General features: G+C 45.4%; 1 long non-coding RNA gene across 1 annotated transcript; it reads left to right on the forward strand.

The window, feature by feature from the left end:
• Positions 1–5,655: 5,655 nt before the first annotated feature.
• LOC132657346 (uncharacterized) lies at positions 5,656–14,465 on the forward strand. The gene is made up of 2 exons (XR_009595346.1): positions 5,656–5,821; positions 12,584–14,465. It is a non-coding gene; the product is annotated as an uncharacterized LOC132657346 (long non-coding RNA).
• Positions 14,466–21,672: the final 7,207 nt, after the last annotated feature.

Genomic DNA, 21,672 nt, shown 5'->3' on the forward strand with positions numbered 1-21,672 from the left:
GCAGCCTCATCTTCTTGGCTCCAGCAGGCCCTGCAGTTTGTGTTTCAGCAACCACACCGCTCACCTGGGCGCACCCTTCCTGGCACAGTTCTCATGCCTCTTCTCCCCACCTTCTTTTTCCATCTCTTCTTAGAGATATAAGGGATCCTCCCCGTGTGTGGAGACTCAGACATCAAAGTCACAGCAGATTTAGGGGTTGAACACATGACCCCTAGAGCCAGGTTGCCACGGCTTACATCCGAGCTCTGAGCTCAGTCACCTGGGGGTGTGGCTAAAACTCAGCCTCTGTTCACCAGTGCCAAATAGAGACATGGAGACAGAGTTTTGGGTGAAGTAGAGAAGAGTCGGTTTTATGGGTTTGTCAGGCAAAGGGGGCCACAGCAGGCTGATGCCCTCCACGTGTCCCAACCGTGAGGGTGTAGTGAGGAGAGTCGTAGTGTTCAAGGGGCAGGTGTGATCAGCTCAAGGACATTCTTCTGATTGGTTGTTGGTGGGGTAACTGGGAGTCAATATCTTCAACCTCTGGTTCCATCCAGTCTGGGGTCTATGTGCTTGTGGGCAGCATACAGCTGACTTCTCCCACCTGGTGGGGGTTTCAGTATCTGCAAAACAGCTCAAAGGACATGACAATATTATCTATAGAACTTGAGATAGAATCTATAGACCTGACTTTGTTTACTGGCTAAAGTATTATTATTTTGTCTTGCTTGACTGTTTTCCTTTCTTTCTTCATTTTCTCACTTCTCTGATTAGACTTATTCTTTGACTAAAGTTTTTCTACAGACAAAAGGCAGGCAGAAGGCCTGGGTGGGGACCTATCCTGGGAAGGATTCATAAGGTTCTGCATGGTCACCTGGGCCCTGGGCCTACTTCTTATCATGTCTGTGCCTCAGTTTCCTCGGTTGTAAATGGGCTGGAAATAGTTCCCGTTACACCAGCTTGTGATGTCAACTGCAAAGTTCCTAGCATGTACCGAAAGTGAAAGTCGCTCAGTCGTGTCTGACTCTTTGTGTCCCCATAGACTGTAGCCTGCCAGGCTCCTCTGTCCACGGGATTCTCCAGACAAGAATATTGGAGTGGGGTGCCATTTCCTCCTCCAGGGGATCTTCCCAACCTAGGGTCTCATGCATTGCAGGTGGATTATGTACCAGCTGAGCTACCAGGGAAGCCCTCCTAGCATATGAGGGTTCACAAATGCTTCACTATTGTTTTAAAGATTTGTCAAAACAAGATCACAAAACTGTGACATATTTTAAAGTTTACCTTAGCAAGTTATGATTTTAACTCAGAAAACACAAGGGTATATAACTGTGCTATGCTGTACCATGCTAAGTCGCTTCAGTCATGTCTAACTCTTTGCAACCCTATAGACTGTAGCTCACCAGACCCCTCTGTTCATGGAATCCTCCAGGCAAGAATACTGGAGTGGGTTGCCAGTGCCCCTCCTCCAGAGGATCATCCTGACCCAGGGATCGAACCCACATGTCCTGCAGCTCCCCCGTTGTAGGCAGACGCTTTGCTGATGAGCCGCTGGGGAAGCCCATATAAGTGTACTATTCTCAGATAATTACATGTTTGTTTTTCTTTAATTAATTTGTAGCACCTGAAATGAGGTATAGGTCAATCACAGGACACCATTTAGAACTGAACAAGAAGCATCTATATATAATGCCTTTTTAGGAAATAATGGCCAAAATTCAAGTTTGAGATCCTTTGCGAATGTTTGTCTCCAGGCCAAGTGCTTTTCCTGGTCCCTCTATGACCCCCCACTCCAACTTTCATTCATATCTTAAAATGATGACAGCACATAAGTGTGGGGGCTGGATTAGACTCCATTTTCTAGCTCTCTGATTTTAAAATGGGATTAACAGGGTATGAGATAGGGAGGAATAACGCAAGGCTAAAACCCTATGTTCTATAAACAACTGAAGTCTTTGAGGAGATGAAGGCCCACAGATCCTGGCCACAGGAGAGCTGTGGAAGGAAAGACAAACTCTCTCTTTTCAGTTACCAAGTCATGTCCAACTATTTGTGACCCCAAGGGGACTGCAGTATGCCAGGCTTCCCTGTCCTTCATTGCCTCCCAGAGTTTACTCAAACTCAAGCTCTCTCTACCACCCAATTGTTTTAACTAATCATGTCTGTGGGTGATTTTCAACCAAATGGCACTTTAGGGCCACAATTACCCTATATTACAGCAGTCCATAAATTAGGAGGAAGTGGAGGGCATGGCAACCCACTTCAGTATTCCTGCCTGGAGAATGCCACGGGCAGAGGAGCCTGATGGGCTACAGTCCCTGGGATTGCAATTGAAGCGACTTAGCGCCTGTGCGTAGGAGACAGAGAGGGAAGGCCAAGTTAACCCCACTCCCTGGTTTCCTCTGGAAACATCAGTGCATGAAGGGCTTTGCGGTTGCTACTGTAGGAATGTTACTTGCAGATCTTTAAAAACAGGAGCCTTGGCTGCTCTCTGGGAAGCTGAGATGAAAGCCTACCTAGACTGGAGCAGACTGGCTGACCTTTCAAAGGCCCTTTTATCCTTGAGCGCCTGGTTTTGATGTAGTGTTGAGTATTTTTCAACTTCCTATCAAGAGTCAGGGAGATATGAAAAATAAGGTCGGGTTCTGCACTCATTACTTCATGCATTTTTAAAAGGTTTTAAACCCAGAAAGATGTTATGGGGAGGGAGGTGGGAGGGGGTTCATGTTTGAGAATGCATGTAAGAATTAAAGATTTTAAAATTTAAAAAATAAAAAAAGGAAAAAAAAAAAAAAAGAAAAAAAAATGGATAAACATTGTAGTCACTCAATAAATAATATTCCAACCAGATGAGAAATTTAAATTTGTCTATTTTGCAAATCTAAGAGTTCAAAATTCCTATGCAAGAATCCTTGTGGGGGGAAACACCATTTTCTTTAAAATGGGAGTCAAGTCCTTGTTGATCAGCCCATAGTAGAAACACATCACATTTTTGTTGAATGAAGGAGATATTGAGGAACACAGTTTTTTGTGTCTTAATGCTTATTATTTTGGAGGAAATAAAGTCAATGGATAATGATGACAACTTAAAAAAATAGCTGACATTTATTGAAAGGACTTTTTAATCTCAGTTACCTGCTGCTGTGTAACAAACCACTACAATATATAGTAGCTTAAAAGAATATTTTATTATTTCTTAGTATTCCAGGTGGCACTAGTGGTAAGAACCTGCCTGCAAATGCAGGAAATGTAAGAGACACGGGTTCAATTCCCAGGTCTGGAAGATCCCCTGGAGGAGGAAATGGCAACTCACTCCAGTATTCTTATCTGGAGAATCCCGTGAACAGCAGAGCCTGTAGGACTACAGCCCATAGGGTTGCGAAGAGTCAGACATGAGTGAAGCGACTGAATAGGCAGGAGTCTATGGGTTGCCTGGGCTCAACTGGGTGGCATTCTGCTCCACATGGTGCCTTCTAGGGCTGGAATGTTCAAGATGGATATCTTGCTGGATGGGATTCCTGGAATAGAACAGCTAGGGTTTGAGTTGGTATTTCTCTTTCTCTCCAGGGAGTTTCTCCAACAGGATCACCTAACTTCTTTATATGGTGGCTTGGGGCTTTGAGAGCAAATGTCCCAAGAAGACAAACCCCTATATGCAAGCATTTATTAAGACTCTGCTTCCATACCACTTGCTAGTATCCCACTGGCCAAAGCAAGTTATCCAGCCAAGTCCAGAGTCAGTGTGGGAGGACCTTACACAAGGGCTTAGTATTGGAAAGCATGGTTCATTTGAGGCCCCCAGTGTAAGTCAACCACACAACGCACTTGCCACATCTGTGTTGGACATTTTACATCAATGTATTCTTTTAAAATTTAGAGTACTGTAAAGTGTATACTACTTAGAATCTTCATTCTAAGATGAAAACGACCAGATACGGAGAGGTTACTGACTTTATTACCCAAAGCCAAAACTGGTAAGAACTGACAGAATTGGAGTTGAATATAAGCCATCTAACCCTAGAACCTGAGCTCACAAATCTGAAGGCACAAGCACAAGAATAGAAAGTTACTAACTTAAAAGTAAATAACATCTGAGAAATATTTAGGTAATATTTGATTTAGAAGTTCAGGGCTTCCCTGGTGGCTCAGTGGTAAAGGATCCACCTGCCAATTTAAGAGATATGGGTTCAATCCCAGGTCTGGGAAGATCTCACATGCCGTGGAGCGACTAAGCCCGTGCACCATAACTATTGAGCCTCTGTCCTAGAACCAGAGAACCCAACTACTGAGCCCTTGCTGACAACTGCTGAAGCCTGCGCACACTAGAGCCCGTGCTCAGCAGCAAGACAGGCCACTGCAGTGAGAAACCCGAGCACTGCAGCTAACGAGTAGCCCCCACCCTCCTCAACTGGAGAAAGCCCATGCAGCAATAGAGAACCAGCATAGCCAAAAATAAAGAAAAAAAATTTTTTTAAAGAAGCTTATACATACAGTAACATTTATGAGAATTCTGTCCTCCTTTCTCTAAGAGGTCATACTACATCTTAGCTCCTAAAAGGATTGTGAACCAGGAGAGGCAGGAGCACTGAGTTGTTGAGTTCCATTGACCTGGGTTAGAATTTTTTTTTTCTCCTTACTCATAGAGTCACTTGATAACTTCATTTCCTCAGCTGTAAGTTGGGAATGATCATCTATAACTTGCAGAGTTGTGGTGAGGATTAAATGAGATATATAGTGAGCACAAAGTATGGAGAATGTTCTTGATGCTTAGAAGGTGTTCATACCTATGTATCAGTATGAATCATGGACAGAGCTGAGTATGACAAGACAAACAGGGAGCAAATTTTAGGGATTTATGATCTCCTCTTACATGAGCTCACTGGAGAATAATTAGAGCAGTGAGTTTTAACCATAGCATAGGCCATTATATTCACCCACAGCTGGGAAGCATGGACCAGAATAGAGAGAGAAATTACAGGTCTGGAACACCCCATCCCAGAAACACAGGGAGAACAGGCAGCACGGCCCCCGGAAGACTCACGGCTGGTATCCTCGCAGAGCTAGTCTAGCTGATCCAACTCAACTCGACCAGGCTCTATCATCTGCAAACTTGATACAGTTCTAAGAGGCTTTTAGGGCATCCCCCAAATTTAGAGAGTCATATACTAGCTGAATACAGATCAGTCATCTGGTTCTGGTCACCTTCTAATACAGAAAATTATTTTAGATTCTAGTGAAGATGTGGAAAAAGGGAGAAAAGAAAAAAAACAATTCATCATGGGTAACTTTCCAAACCTTCGTTTCCACTGTCTGGTTATGCCCTTAGCTGTCTGTTGGTTTCGAGGCAATTTACAGCTGGAAGAAACAAGACTCCACATTTCTTCCTTTGGGGTTTGAATGATGGCTTTTTCCATAGTATTATGGTCACAGTTCTACACATGAGTTATGGCAGCTTTAAATTACAGCCACAATATTATGGGAAAAAGGATAAATCCCTCACTGCCTTCTTTCATCTCCAAAGCAGTTGGGAAGTGGGGAGGAGGCCACTTACCCGAAAGGAATAAAATGATGTTGGGGGAGGTGTCTGGGCGAGAAGAGGCAGCTGGCAGCAGGCTTTGCTGAAAATGCTCTCAAACGCTAAATCACTATTACACAAATCTCTCTTCCCCAGATGCAAGAGGAAGGACAGAGCGAAAGAGGATAAGTGAGGAAGATGAGAACAGGGCAAACCCTCTTAAACCCTGCTCATCGCACTTAGCTCGCTGACGGTAACTGCCCAAATACTACTCTACAAGGACTCAAGGATACTCTCTTCCCAAAGCAAGTTTTTGGTTTTTTAAAGGTAATTTCCAATATGCCCTTAAATGTGTTTCTCGCTATCTTACACATCTGAGTGATCCCTGAGTGTAGTGCCTCAGTTCTGTGGTATGATTTCCATCCTATTAGCTAGTAAACTCAGGTACGTTAATGTAACCTCCTTAAGCTCAGTTTTGTCATCTGTGAAACGGACAGGACACCTACATCGCAGTGTCATTTGGGGTAGCTAAAAGCTGTTGTTTGCACCTTCGTTTCTCTCACCTTCTTTCAGACTCTGCTAATTCTGCATGCCACGTGTCTCTGAGATGGTTTCCTTCTTCTCCACCATCTTGCCGATGCATTATCTCTCTCCTGAACCATGGCAGGGTCCCCCAACAGGTTTTCTTACCCTGGACAGTGCCGGGATCTCCAGAATGCACACTGACTTGCTGCTACCTAAAGCCCTTAGCTCCTTCCCATTGCCTATAGTGTAAGTTCCAAACTCCGGAGCAGAGTACCCAAGTCTCTGAGACCCAGCTCTGTGGACACACCCTACTCCACCTCCTCCCCCGCCTCATTCTCTGCACATAGGTTCCCACTTAGTGAGCTGGGCAGCAAGTAGCGTGGCCTTTGAGAGAGTAACAAAAGCTGTTTGTCAGGTGGCAGGATTGAGAATCCAAAAGCTACTTGCTACTGTACAGTCAGATGAGCCATGGTCAAAGCGGAAGGTTTTGGTTGCAGTTAGTTGTACAGATTTGTGTTTGGGTCACACAGCTTTGTCCTTTGAAGACCTTTAGTGGCCAGGGTTTCTTTTCGATCACGTATATTCCCTTTTATTCTTTCCCCAGCTTAAGAATTGGTCTGCTAATTATAATTTGAAAGAAATAGCAAGCAATGTTTCCTTGCTTTGATTTAAAATTTTCAAGGAATTCTAGTCCTGGGGCAAGTCGGAGGTGCTTTGGAAGGGAGGGGAGCCTGGTGAGTGACAGCTCTGTTGTGCAGAGCTGTGCAGCACGCCAGTGACACTGCTGGGCTCAAACAGCCTCACTCCAGGTGTACTCCTTCAGCGGCCTCGAGTTTCCATCTCAGTATCTTCAGGCAGAAAGAAAATCATTTGAATGGAGGCTTCATATTCTACGTAGAAAAGAATCAGAACCTGAAGGACAACTTTGAAAACCACATAAGAGCGATAGACTTCTACTCAGCAACAAAAAGGAACAAGTTACTGATAATGTGCAAAACCGTGGCTGATTCTCAAAAGCATTAGGCTGGAATGGGAGAAGCCAGACACAAAAGGTTACATACTGCTTGACTCCATGTATATGATGTTCTGGAAGAATGAAAAATTCAGGGACAGAAATCAGATCAGCGGTTGTGGGGAATGGAGGTGGGGGCAAGGGGCAGGAGGGAGTTTGGGGAATGATGGAGCCGTTCTGCGTCTGGATTGTGGTATTACTACAAGACCATGTCAAAGCTCATCTAACTGTATGCCTAAAAAGGGTGATTTTACTGTATGCAAATCATGCCTCAATGAACCTCACATATACACACACTCAGGAGGATGCCGCTAAGCTGGCTGGAATCAGGGCTATGGGAAAATCTAGGAAATGGCCACTGGGATGTCACCTGTGTTATACATGAAGATTCTGTGGCAAATTTGTTTGTAAAAAGATTCATGCTGCTAAAAACATTTGGAAAGACTGGATAATGTCAGCTGGGGGCAGCTGAGGCTTCTTAAGAGAGCAATGCTCTGTTGGTTTTTCTCCTGTATCCTACTACAAGGCAGAAACCAGAAGAGGAAAAAGAAGGCTATATATATTTACCTTCTCCGAGAAAACCCCCAGAGTGTTTTCTCTCCCTGGATCTGAATCTCACTAAGAGCTCTGTTCTCCTCCACACTTAGGAGCAGAGGGCTGGACGCCATCTATTTTTGCCAGCCTGTACCGGCCAGTTGACAAGAACCCCTTAACATGAGCAGGTGCAAGGCAACGAGGCCTTTGTTCAGCTCAAACCCACACCCGATGGGCTTTCCTGGCCCACACAGCCGTGGGAGCTTAGCAATAAAAGGACTCTGAAAACTTTGGCATGCCTGTGAAGCTGGCTGAATAAACCATCCTTGAAGCTGTGGTTTGGCTCCAAGTATCAGACGGCTCTCCTGCATTCAGCTACGTCACAGCTCAATGTGCAAGCCCTTCCGTGGGCTGGCAGCCCCCTTTACTGCAATCCCCACTTCTTGTTCTTGCCTTCCCTTGAAACTTCCAGTTTTAGGCCCCAGTCCTGAAGGTGTTTATGTTTATGAAAACCATTAGGATTTGCTGAGTCACATTGGGACTAAATGAAATCAACCCTGAATATCCATTGGAAGGACTGATGCTGAAACTGAAGTCCTAATACTTGGACCCCTGATGTGAAGAACCATTGAAAAGACTCAGATGCTGGGAAAGATTGAGGACAGGAGGAGAAGGGGATGACAGAGAATGAGATGATTGGATGGCATCACTGACTCCATGGACGTGAGTTTGAGCAAGCTCCAGGAGATAGTGAAGGACAGGGAAGCCTGGCATGCCGCAGTCCACGGGGTCAAAAAGAAGCAGACACGATCGAGTGACTGAACAACAAATTGGGACTAAGGGTAACCATCAGATGATGAACTCCTTCCTCCCCATCTCTCTGCTTCACGCTGCACGTGCAGGTGGTTGGATGTCCAATCATCCTTCTGTGTCAGCCACCCTCCCTGGGACTCATCCCCCATGGCTCAGGGTGTGCTCTAATCTGCCTCCATCTCTACCCTCCAGACCTTCCTAACATCCTGGGGAAGTCACCAGCTGATCCAGCTCCCATCAATGGCCCCTCTTTCCCAACTCCTACTCTCAGCTGCCAGAGACGACTTTCCCTCCTGTCCCCTCCAAATGTAGGGCTGCGGACAGCTTCCCTCTGTTGCTGGTTCCCACATACTTCACCCCTTTGTTGTTTCCTAGCCCTGCCTACACCTATGTGGATAATGCTTTCATCACCTTCTCTTCGGCTGAACAATGTCAGGGTTTAATCTGATTTTTCTTAAGACTACGGCCGTTCCAGCTCTCTTGCCCAAATTCTGTGATAACATCTCAGTGCCTTTAGGATAAAACCCAGCCTCCTTTATGCCCTCCCTCCCTGACCCCATCTCCTATCATTCTCTTCTAGTCTGCTAGGACTGTGCTGTGCAAACTCTCTGTCATTTGGGCCCTATGCATCTGCTGTTCTGGAATGTTCTTTCTCCCTATGTTGGTGCAGTTGCCTCATTCTCATCATTATGGTGCTTGTCATACATTCACTCCTCAGAAAGCCCTTTCAAGGCCACTCTAGGACACAGCCCTTCTCCCTAGATGTCAATCAGAGGGTCCTCCTTTTTTTTTCTGAAGAAAATAATTTATTCAATTTAAACCAGGGAATTGACATGCAAGTAGCAATATGACTACATGATTAAAAAAAAAAAAAAAAGGCAGAAGGAAGGAGGTGCCTGCTGAATTAGGCTATTAAGTGGCAGCGAGCAGAATCAGCTGGTGACTCCATCCCATTACCCTGTTTTTCAGCTCTTACGTTACTTACAATTATATAGATTATACCTGCAAATATGTCTGGTTTGGGTCTGTTCTCCATGCTACTGTCAGCCCTGCCTTGTTGCTGTTCAGTCACTAAGTCATGTCTGACTCTTTTTACCACTATCTCTGTCAGAATTCCAGCGAGAAATCAGTGATGGCACACTCGAACTGAGTCACATGAAAACAGTTTCTTAAAAGAACCGTTTAGAAAGATGAGGGCGATGAGGGACAGTGTGATCCCCTAGGGCTCACGGCGGCAGGACAGTCAGAGTGCTCGCCAGAACTCTGAGAAGGTGATGGAATGGAGAGGTCTGAGCCCCATGGCAACCTGGCAGGGGGCGGCTCCACTGGCACTCCCCTCCTTCCAGTCTCCTGCCAGTGGGAAGTTGGAGGGCAAGGGTGTTGATGCCATGCACAAGGTCTGTTTCCAGGGTCACAGAGCAGAGTCGGGAAGATCAGAGTGGGCCTCTGAAGACCCAGAGGTGTGATACAGTAACTGTAACACAGTCAGGGGCCTTGCTGTGTTCAAGATGGTGCTTAACACCACGGCCCACCACATTTCACATTCACCATGGCCCAGCGAGCACCATTTACCTAGAGTTGAGCGACGTGGCTGGAGAAGGCAACGGCACCCCACTCCAGTACTCTTGCCTAGAGAATCCCAGGGATGGGGGAGCCCAGTGGGCTGCTGTCTATGGGGTCACACAGAGTCAGTAAACAACATGGCAGCCCTGCCTGGCAGCAGGATCTCTGAGAAGGAGACATCGAATGAGTCCAGGATCCCCCCACGGGTTTGGCTCCAGGTTCTGGGGACTGATTAGGGAACATTTACTCCCTCCATCACAGGGAAAGAGACACTGCATCATGGGCTTCCTGAATACTATGACCAACATCTTGGCCATGGCTCTATAAGATGGAGAGAGAGAATTCCTGTGACTGGTAGGCTCCTACGTTCTGTGCCAAGGACATTTCTGAAGTTGAAGAACAATCTCTATTTATGTGCAGCATGGAGAAACGGGAGCTTGTTTTGCATTGTGTTGGGAGGCAGAGAGGAGTCAGGTAGCAAGCTGGCAACATTCCTGATTTTTCATGGAGTGTAGAGCTCTCTGGGCATGGGTCGGGGAGGAACAGAATCATCCATCTACCGGATTAGCGGCTGAATGGGGATGAAGCCGAGTCATTACACACTGCTGCCATCAACCTTTAGCAAGGTGAAGAGCTACTATTGTGACACGTAGGGAACAGGTATCTCTAAATGAGTTTTTAATCAGAAATCCCCCTTGAGTGCCTTCTAGTTGGAATGTGGCAATAATTCACAACAAAGGGAAGACAGAGTTTACCTTTAACATAACATGCAGCCAAAGGAACTGTAGGTACACGATGGGGAGCCAATTACAAGAGACACGTTCCATCATTAAGGGTGGAGTGGGAGATGCTTGTCAAAAGGGTTTGAACATTAAGCTAATGATGGGATGAAAATTGCTGCCAAAATAGATTTCCCGATTTCCCCAGTGTAGGACAGATTGAAAGAGGAGGCGACCTGGGATGGCTGTGAAAATAGAGAAGCAGGGGCAGCCAGGACAGACTGCCAGGGTCTGCAACGCCCTCATCCTGCTTATGCCTGCATATGTGTCCTTCCATAAGCACGATGAAGGTGCAAACAGCTGTGAGCTCTGTGCTGCTGCCTTTACCTGGTACATTCGGTTTCCCCGCACATCTTTCTGTTTGATCCATCCTGTGTTATTTGCATGAAATAATGTTGCCATTGCTTTCAGTTGCTTTGCCTTAACTTTGTTACAAAAAAAAAAAAAAAAAGAATCACAAATGCATGTTAATTTCAGGTAGGAATTCTGCCTCCCCCGGGGGGAAGCTGCTGCCGGCTTGTTGACTGATGACAGGCTGATCCACCAAAAAAATAAAAGAATAAAACAACGAAGTACATGTCCTCTGGGGATAGTAACTTCAAACTTATAATGCTGGAACTTGTTCTTTCTTGCCCTAAATCATACTGAGGCATCAGCTGATAACAGATTAAGAAATGTAGTTGCTACATGAAATTAGCATTTGATCAGGTGGATCCTTATTTATTCAATATTTGTGGAGCCCTTACCATGTACTAGACTCTGTGCTAGGCCTGGGCAGTATACCAAGATAGTTAAGACATAGCAGATGCCGAGGAGCTCACAGTCTGGGGGTGGAGGGGCAGGGGGTACGGGATGTGGGCGCCTGAGCACTGCTGTAGTGGGGGGAACACAGGGTGCTGTAGATCGAATGGAAGAGGCTGCTGACCACAACTGGGGCTGAGGGTGGTCAGGGTGTCTTCCAGGTCCGCTTTCCACCCTCCTCTGTGCCCTGCTGCTGGCTGGTAGGGACTGCATCAAGAGGCCCCCACGCCTGCTGTGTTCAGTTAGACTTGGTCAGTGAGGACCCAAAGCAAAAGTTGAGCAGAAACGGGGAGAGAGAGTCTGGGGTGCTAGTTCTCTCTAGGATTCCTCCTCTCAGGTTCATTGCAGGCTGAGTCTGTGTCTACTCCTGACATGTAGCCCTTGCCACACAACTCTCTCCTTGGGGCTCTAGACACCTTCCCTTCTCTGGCCCTTTCTAGCCTCTGGGATGGTGACAGTCTACTAGTCATGGGGTGCTGTTCCAACAATCTTTGGTTTCCTTATACCCTGCTCACACCTTTATAACTAGTCCCTTTACTGATTCTCCCTAATTGCTCAGTGATAACATGCTGTCTCCTTCCTACTAGAGCCTGACAGTTATGGCACATTTGGAGGGAGAGGTGATGCGTGAGTTGGGTGGCAGTGGGAAGTAGAATAATTGGGATGAAGAGGGGAGAAAGGTCCAGTCAGAAGCAACAAGCAGCCAGTGCAAAGACATGGAGGAAAGTGAAATCAAAGTGTTCCAGAAGCCAGGGAATGATCCCTGCATTCTCTTTTTCCTTCATCCCAGCATCTGCTTGGACACCATGCCCGAGTTCCTCACCATCTCTCCAACCTGCCCACTTGTCTCCATCTCCTCTACTTTCCTGATTTCTTGCCTCCATTACTATATCAGCTTTGCGATCATTCTCATTTCCCTGCCAACAACTCTCCCCATAGCCTTTAGGTTAAATGCAAATTCCTGGGCAGGGACCCCAGCCCTCCTGCAACGATCTGGGCCCTACCTATTTGTCACCTGCAATTGCAAAATATGGTTTTAAATCTTTTTTTTTTTTTTTTTAGATGGAGGGAAGAAGGTCCCAGGAAGGCAAAAATACCTAATGGCCAGGAAAATCATCTGTCCCTATTTCTCTCATCATCCTACTCTTATTATTCTGGGTAGAAAATGTGCTTCAAAACTCGTTTAAGCCGCTATTATAAGATGGATATAGTGCTATGCAGATTGAAATCTAAAGAAGAGGAAGAGAGGCTCTTTGAACTCAGGGGGGAAATCAAGAAACATGGAAGAAAAAGAGTAAAGAGATGGAATAATCAGAGAGAAGTACTGTTTCCTAAAAAAACTGATGATGTGGGATTTTCCTAACACATGATCCCAGCGTGCTGAACTCTGCGTGTCTGCAGGAAAGTGACACAGCACTGTGGCACCAGATCCAGTTCTGAAGGCAGGAGCCTGAAGCTAAAAAAAAAAAAATTTAAATATTCAGTTGATAAGACATAAAGCAGTAAAGGTATGACTTTTCCTCTTGATACATTTGTATCATGTCAGAGTTAATCTTGATTTTGCCAAGACTCCTAATATATAAGCTCAAAAGAGAAACAGTAACATGTAAAATGTAAATCATCAGTGAGTATTCAGATAAAATTTCAACCACTTGGGCAAACAAGAAAATAGAAAGAAATGATCAGAACACTTCTATAAGCGTTCTGTCAACTCCAGGGTGGAGTGCTAGCTATAGCTTATCTCTAGGGGATGGAATTATAAGTTATTTTATCTTTGTTTTGCTTACCTCTCTATTTTCTTCTGTTCTCACAATGAACACCTGCAAATTTTGTCTCTAGAAATCAATACAATTTTTCAAACCCAACTATACAAATTATAATGTCACACATTGAGGAATTCTTCTAAGAGAATAGAAATACATGATGAGCTTGTCTATGAAACTGAAAAATTGAAATAAGCTAACTATTCATCAATACAGGATTGATTAAATATTATATTTTAGTCTACCCTCAAATGATCACTCAAAATTATTACTGAGATCTATATTTATTGATGTGGCAGATATTCACAATACATTGTTAAAAATAACATATAAAAATGTATGAAACGAGTAAGTATGACATAATTTCCTTTTTCAAAGAAATTTAAAATGCCCTTTTAAAGACGAGTAGGAATTCACATTAAAATGTCAGCAGTAGTTGGAGTATCAGAAATACAAATAATTATTTCTTCTCTATGTCTTTTTTACGAGTGTATAATTGCTACAATGTTGTATCGGTTTCTTCTGTACAACAACACGAATCAGCCACATGTATACATACATCCCTACCCTCTTGACCCTCTGTCCTTCCACCATCCCACCGCTCTAGGTCTTCACCAAGCACTGAGCTGACGCTCTGTGGTACATAGCAGCTTCCCACTAGCTATCATCTGGTAGTATATATATGTCAATGTTACTCTCTCTCCTTTGTCCTACCCTCTCCTTCCCCACCACATCGTGTCCGCAAGTTCCTTCTCTTCATTTCTGTCTCTATTCCTGCCCTGCAAATAGCTTCATCAGTACCATTTTCCTGGATTCCACATATATGTGTTAATATATATTTATTTTTCTCTTTCTGACTTACTTCACCCTGGATGACAGACTCTGGGCTTTTAAACTTAATTATTTTATTTACTCTTTTCTAACTAGAAAAAAAATCTACTATTTCTACTTTTAAAATTAGAGTACAAGAAGATAGTCAGATGTGCATCAGACAAAAAGTTTTAAGAAACATTCGCCTAAAACAACACTTCTCTCATTGAAATCCAGTGTGATTTTTGAAAGGAGAACCTTCCTTGCAAAAAAAAAAAAAAAAAGCTACTGCCACAGATTTGACATCTCCAAGGTTTAGCAAACCATTTCCCCATTAAACTTGCTTCCCCTCCCTGCTTCATTGATTGTAACCATTCTTTTTTTTTTTTTTTTTAACTTATTTTATTTATTTATTTACTTGGGTGCACCGGGTCTTAGTTGTGGCATGTGGGATCTAGTTCCCTGACCAGGGATCAAACCTGGGCCCCACATACTGGGGCCACAGAGTCTTAGCCACTGGATCACTAGGGAAGTATTGTAACTATTCTTGAGCTCAGAAATTTAGTTGCTTCCTTCCCAAACCAATGGGATGCAATGGCTACAACAGATTCATGGCAAAAATAAGGGTATGTTTGCTAATCCATCAGTCATGTCTGACTCTTTGTGACCCCATGGACTGTAGTCTGTGGATCCTTCACCGTCTGAGCCACCCGAGAAGCCACCAGGGAAGAAGGGCATGTTTCAGTTCAGTTCAGTTCAGTTCAGGCGCTCAGTTGTGTTAAACTCTTTGCGACCCCATGAATCGCAGCACGCCAGGCCTCCCTGTCTATCACCATCTCCTGGAGTTCACTCAGACTCACGTCCATCGAGTCCATGATGCCATCCAGCCATCTCATCCTCGGTCGTCCCCTTCTCCTCCTGCCCCCAGTCCCTCCCATTATCAGAGTCTTTTCCAAAGAGTCAACTCTTCGCATCAGGTGGCCAAAGTACTGGAGTTTCAGCTTTAGCATTATTCCTTCCAAAGAAATCCCAGGGTTGATCTCCTTCAGAATGGACTGGTTGGATCTCCTTGCAGTCCAAGGGACTCTCAAGAGTCTTCTCCAACACCACAGTTCAAAAGCATCAATTCTTCGGTGCTCAGCCTTCTTCACAGGCCAACTCTCACACCCATACATGACCACAGGAAAAACCATAGCCTTGACTAGACGGACCTTAGTCGGCAAAGTAATGTCTCTACTTTTGAATATACCATCTAGATTGGTCATAACTTTTCTTCCAAGGAATAAGCGTCTTTTAATTTCATGGCTGCAGTCACCATCTGCAGTGATTTTGGAGCCCCCCAAAATAAAGTCTAACACTGTTTCCACTGCTTCCCCATCTATTTCCCATGAAGTGATGGGACCAGATGCCATGATCTTCGTTTTCTGAATGTTGAGCTTTAAGCCAACTTTTTCACTCTCCTCTTTCACTTTCATCAAGAGGCTTTTTAGTTCCTCTTCACTTTCTGCCATAAGGGTGGTGTCATCTGCATATCTGAGGTTATTGATATTTCTCCCAGCAATCTTGATTTCAGCTTGTGTTTCTTAGGATGGGCTAAAGGGAAAGGTTGGGCTTCCCAGGTGGCTCAGTGGTAAAGAATCTGCCTGCCAATACAGGAATCCCAGGAGACACGGGTTTGATCCCTGAGTCAGGAAGATCCTCTGGAGAAGGAAATAGCAACACACTCCAGTATTGTCTGGAAAATCTCATGGACAGAGAAGCCTGGCAGGCTAGAGTCAACGGGGTGGTGAAAAAGTCAGACATAATTCAGCAACTAAACAACAAAAACAGAGGGAAAGGCATGTTGGGCAGGAGGAAGGGCTTGGACCAAGGCTGAGTTGAAATATGCACATGATCTTTGGAAAATAGTGTTGAAAAGTTAGTGAATGAGTGGAGAGTTGGTGAGGGGGAATGGTGGGAAGTACGATAAAGTGGTCAGATAGGAGGGTCTTATATATCAGACTGAGGGGGTCTTCAGTTTATCCAGGTGATGACACCGTTAAGTTTCTGAGCAGCAGAAAGATGAGAGGTAATTGGAATTTTAGAAAGACTCATCTGAGGGCTGAAAGCAAAATGATGGATTTTGCTGCTGTTCATATTCTGGGATGAAAAGCCTCTGGATTAAGACAGAAAGCAAGGAGAGAGGAAAGAGTGTCAAACGAGAGACTTCTGTATTGGTCAGCATTCTCCAGAACATAACCAGTAGAGGGTGGCGGGGGGCGGATAGATGGGTGGATGCATAGATAGATAGATGATAGATTTATTGTAAAGCATTGGCTCATATGATTATGGAGGCTGAGAAGTCCCAAGATCAGCAAGCTGGAGACCCAGGAGAGCAGATAGAGTGAGTTCCAATCTGAAGGCCATAGGAATCAGGACGCAGGAAGAGCCGATGTCTCAGCTCAGGTTCAAAGGCAGAAAAATAGCAATGTCCCAGCTCAGAGACAGTTGGGCAGGAGGAATTTCCACTCACTCCCATGAGGTCTGGTTTTTCAGTTCTGTTCAGACTTTTCACTGAAGGAATGCAGCCCGTCACAACTGGGCGGGGTGATTTGTTTTATCAGTCTACCCATTCAAATGTTAATATCATCCAAAACACCCTCACAGACACCTTAGAATACCCAGAATGTATTAGAATGCCACAGAATGCCCAGACAAGTTGACACACACAAGTTGACCATCACACTTTCCAAAGGAAAAGCAATATAGTGTTTGTGTTTTGGAGGTCAGCCTGCAAGGAGTATGCCTGCAGGCTTGTTTCACCTCCAGCAGACACACCGGTGGCCTCTCAAACATAAGCCAGACTCTCTTCCGTCCCACAAGAACAATGGCTGTGAAATCGTCCCCTGAGGCACTGGTCAGGTCTCACTGGTGACTGTTGTGTTTACCTTCTGCACAATTTAAAGATAAGGAAGACTGAGGCCAGAAACATTTAAATTACTTGCTAAAAGTCTCCCAGCTATTAAGTGGCAAAGCTTGGACCAGGGTGGGAAATAACCTCTTGAGCACCTACAGTGGATGAGGCAAGAGGCCAGCTCCTTATTATACTTTATTTTGGTTAGTCCTCACAGTAACCCTGTATGCTATTATTATCCCCATTTTACAGATGAAGAAACTGAGGCTTATAAAGATTAGAAATTTCACTCAAAGTAGGCAGTGAAACTCAGGTTTGGAACTCACATCTATTTGATTTTAAAGCCCTATGCTGTGATTTCCTGGTATATGACAGGTCACATGAGAACAGAGGGAAAAAGTGAAAGGTGATCAAGGGCAAAGAGCCAATGTAGCCCAAATGATGGGAGTGAATGAGCCAAGAAATTCTGATTCACTCTGCAGTGTCTGTATTTCACTGTTCAGGCCTACGGTTTGACCCAGATCTGTCTCTCTTAGCAAGTTTCCTCTTCCATCCCCGCCAACAGACATGTGTTCAAATCCTTGGTGCTGCTCAGAACCACAGAAGGGCTGGAACTTTTTGATCACACCAAACAGGAACGTTTGCGTCAGCAGACTGAAAGCAGAAATCCCAACTGTCAGAGATGCTTACACTTTGTACGCCGCCTATTCCTTAAAAACTAAGCAGACCTAACTCACCGGCTGTCTGACTAATTAGCAGAATGTTCTTTAGGCAGACAGAACTCGGAAGCCTCCAACAGAATAGTGAGATCAGCTCTGTGGAACGGCGATTTCCACCGCCGCCCCCCCACCCCCACCCCGTCTCTCTTACAGGACAAAAGGTCTGAGTGGAGTGCTTCGTGGCCGACTTTCACCAGGGTCTTAAATATAATTTCTTCAAGGTGTTGCGATGAGTGGATGAAGAAAAAGAAAAGCACTAGAAGCTCTCTTGGGAGTTCTCTTCATCTTTTCTGCTGATTTCTGTCCTGTGTTGCAGGGAAGGTACGAGAAACTAAAAATCAATAGGATTCAGGTTTACATTGAAATTACACATCTGTTCCATCCCTCACCTGCATTTACCTAGTTTCCTGGAGGTTCCATTTATAATGCTAGGCTTTAGCTACCCCGAAATAAGAAAATCAAAAAGAAACACACAGCTAGCATATATGTGACATATAAATGAATCTGCCCAACCATCATGAAAGGTATTCTGTCCCTTTCCTATACACTATACACAGGCCATGTGTACATTACCCACACTGGTCTACACTCTTCCCAAAAACTCTGAGCTGAAGACTCTCTGTGACCCCCAAGAAGCAATATTTTATTTTCCTGAATCATACCCTTGAATTGGCACTTATATCATATGGGCACAAGGAGAAGGCTTCTCCGAGACTAGAGGACTGAGAATTGTGGGTCTTAAGTGGGGGTTGTTATAAGCGCACCTTCCTCTCTCCAGATGACTTGCCTAGTCCCTGAGGCTAGGGGACCAGGCCCTGAGCCTCTTAAAGCCCCCAGAGAGTCCAGTTTATGGCAGGCCTCCAGTGGACAGGTTAGAAGTCAGAGCCCTAGAGAGAGAGCAGGTCGGGGAGATCGCTAGGATGAGAACAGAGACAGAGAAGCCAAACTCGGAGGAACATTTAAAGCCCGAGAACAGGCTGCTTCTGCAGTCCCTGTGATAATGCTGACTTGGACCTGATTTTGTCACGGAGTTCCAGTAAAGCGGGAACAAAGCCCAAAGCGGTGTCAGGTGGCTGCAGCAGGGACACAAGGCCACAGCCGGCTGGCCGCTAATGAACTGGCTGGAGCGAAACCAGAGAGGGTTCAAAGACAGCGGAGAGGAGCACCTGCCAAGCCCTGCCAAGGGCTGATATACCTGGGAAACAATGAGTGAAGTTTCAGCAATTACCAGCAGCCCTCGGCCCTGAGTGCTGGGTGGCACTGATCTATGACACAGCCTCTCTGTCCTGGCAGGCTTCAAGAGGGCAGAAAAGACATTTGCCTTTCCACGGGGATTTCCATAGTTACGATGGTTGTCTCAGCTGCTATTTTTGGAAACAGTCTGTCACAGTTAGCTATGAACACTCCTTTATGATGTTGTTCTTTTGTGGTTGACACCCTACCTTGTAAAAGACACTTTTCTGTTCCTGGCTTCAAGAAGTGACCTGTCTAGCTATTAATATTACTCCATGTTCGTGGTCATGATTGTAAAGTAGGGTATACACATTTAATGCACAGGTAAGCAAGAAGCCAGGGTCACTAATCATTCTGAAGAGTACCATGCTTGTTGCAAAAACACTGCAGCGGTTTCCAGAATGTTTAGTGCTAAGGCAGCTGCAGTATTTCCTCCCAGGGTGCCAGGGTGCCGGTGAGTCTGGAGATGGAGGAGAAGGCTGGAAACTGCATCTGCATGGCTCTTTTCACAGTATTGAGCAGACCTCAGTTCTCTACATCAAAGAGTGAGTGGGGACTTTAGTCCTAACTAGGATCCCCACCCCCCACCGCCGGCCCTCCTGCCTTGCTTAAGCCTTCATTTCATCCTGATTTGCAATCTCTTCCCACCCCTCCCAGGCAAAATCTTGTTGGGTTTAGCATTTTAATCTAAAATCAACTTCCTTGATTTTCAATGTGTTCATTTCAATTTAAGTATCAGCACGAGGTAGCCTTTACTCCTCTCTTTTGAACCCACCATCTCTTCTCCATCCCCCGCAGTCATAGCCTAACATCCGGTCCCTCTGAGCTCTCTCTATTGTAAGAGCCTCCCACCTTCCTCCCATTCATCCTGATGCCTGAAGGGACTCTTAATGTATTTGTGAGCCAGTCACCCCTCTTCTGGAACAGTTCTCTGCAGTATCCAATCTGACTCCCTTAGCCTGACATCGCCAGGCTTTTACGATGTGACCCCTGCCTACTATTCCTGGAAAAATGAACATAGCTCTTTCCATTGATGCGGAGGTGAACAATTATAATGAAGGCCTTTGTGAAGGGGCTCCAGGATTAGGAGGTACTGAACACTCTTCAGCATTTTGTGGCTGCCCCCAGGTGACTTCCATTTCCGCCCCAGAAATAATGACCATCATTTGATTCTGTCCCAAAATGAACTCTCTTAGGCTCTTCCCCAGGTCTGTCCTACAAGGGGGTGGGGCTTCACTCCCAGGGCAGGTCACAGAGACATTCTTTTCCCAGGTCCCAGGTGAATACCTTTACCTTGGCAGCATTTGCCATTTAACATGGGGGAAAACACAAGAAATGGAAGAGGATTAGTGGTGCTGGGGAGCTCCCCCCACCTGGTGACATCAGACCACTGGAGGAGACTGCCTGTCTGTGCAGCTTTCCTTTGCAGGTGTTCCCTGGGATGAGTGAGTGCTCTTTTTGAACCCCAACCAAAGAGTGCTTTGGAAGAACAGCCTCAGGGCATGGTCCTGGCCTCCCCCTCCCCCAAGACTTGGAGGTTAGGCTGCAGGTTGGCTTCTCATCCCAGGAGCACATTTCTTCTGGAAAGATCGCACTGGGGGGCCTTCTATCAGGAACACTTCTGTACCTCCCTCTAGCACCACCCACACTCAGCCAGCTTGTGGTATTTGGGGGCTGTCTTACTTTCTCAGAAGTTAGGGAACAGTCTGGAAGGGCCAGTTTGGTGAGTTTTCTCCAGCCTCACAGATGAATTCAACACAATGTTTAGCAGAGTACAAGAAATTCTGACCTACCTCCTACCCTTCTGGGAAAGCTCAAAAAACAAATCAACCACAAAGTGATGGCACTGTCACCATTCACCTTCTGGATATCATTTCTGGCCTTGTGCAGCTTGTGTTCAGTTTTTAGTATGGGCAGCTGCTTCCAAAGAGAAGTCCTCATCCCTGGAGACTGCTCTCAAGTAATATTCGAAACCGTCATCCTTTGGGCTCCCCTGGTGGCTCAGAAGGTTAAGAATCTGCCTGCAATGCAGGAGACCTGGGTCTGATCCCTGAGTCAGGAAGATCCCTTGGAGGAGGGCATGGCAGCCTACTCCAGTACTCTTGCCTGGAGAATTCCATGGACAGAGGAGCAAAAGCTCACAAAGAGTTGGACACCACAGAGCAACTAACACTTTCCCTTTTTCACCATCCTTAGAGAAACCATTCAGATTTCTTTTCTGAAAGACCTGATTCCTGAAATGAGAGGTCTTTGTAGCTGATCATAATTCCTCCTCTCAGGTTTGTTCCTTTTGCCCCTTCCTAAGACGTGAATTCCCAGGTGGTACTACTGGTAACCCACCTGCCAATGCAGGAGGTGTAAGAGACGCAGGTTCAATCCCTGGGTTGGTAAGACTGGAGGAGGAAATGGCAACCCAATCCAGTATTCCTGGAGAATCCCATGGACAGAGCAGCCTGAAGGGCTACAGTCCCTAGGGTTGCAAAGAGTTGGACACAACTGAAGCGACTTATCACACACACATGTAATGCATGAATTAAAACTATGTTGAAAAATAAAAACAGAAAACCCCATTCACATTGTCTAAAGGAGTAATAATATAAATTATTTGTTCAGTAGTAATGATGTTTCAGGTCAGGTTTGATCCAGCAGCTCAGACAATGCCACTAAAGTCAACTTCTGCCTTGTCATCACATGGGCTCCACATGACATGAGCTGCAGCCCACCTGGTCCTAT

The sequence above is a fragment of the Ovis aries genome, chromosome 1 (genome assembly GCF_016772045.2).
Source record: "Ovis aries strain OAR_USU_Benz2616 breed Rambouillet chromosome 1, ARS-UI_Ramb_v3.0, whole genome shotgun sequence".
NCBI lineage: Eukaryota > Metazoa > Chordata > Mammalia > Artiodactyla > Bovidae > Ovis > Ovis aries.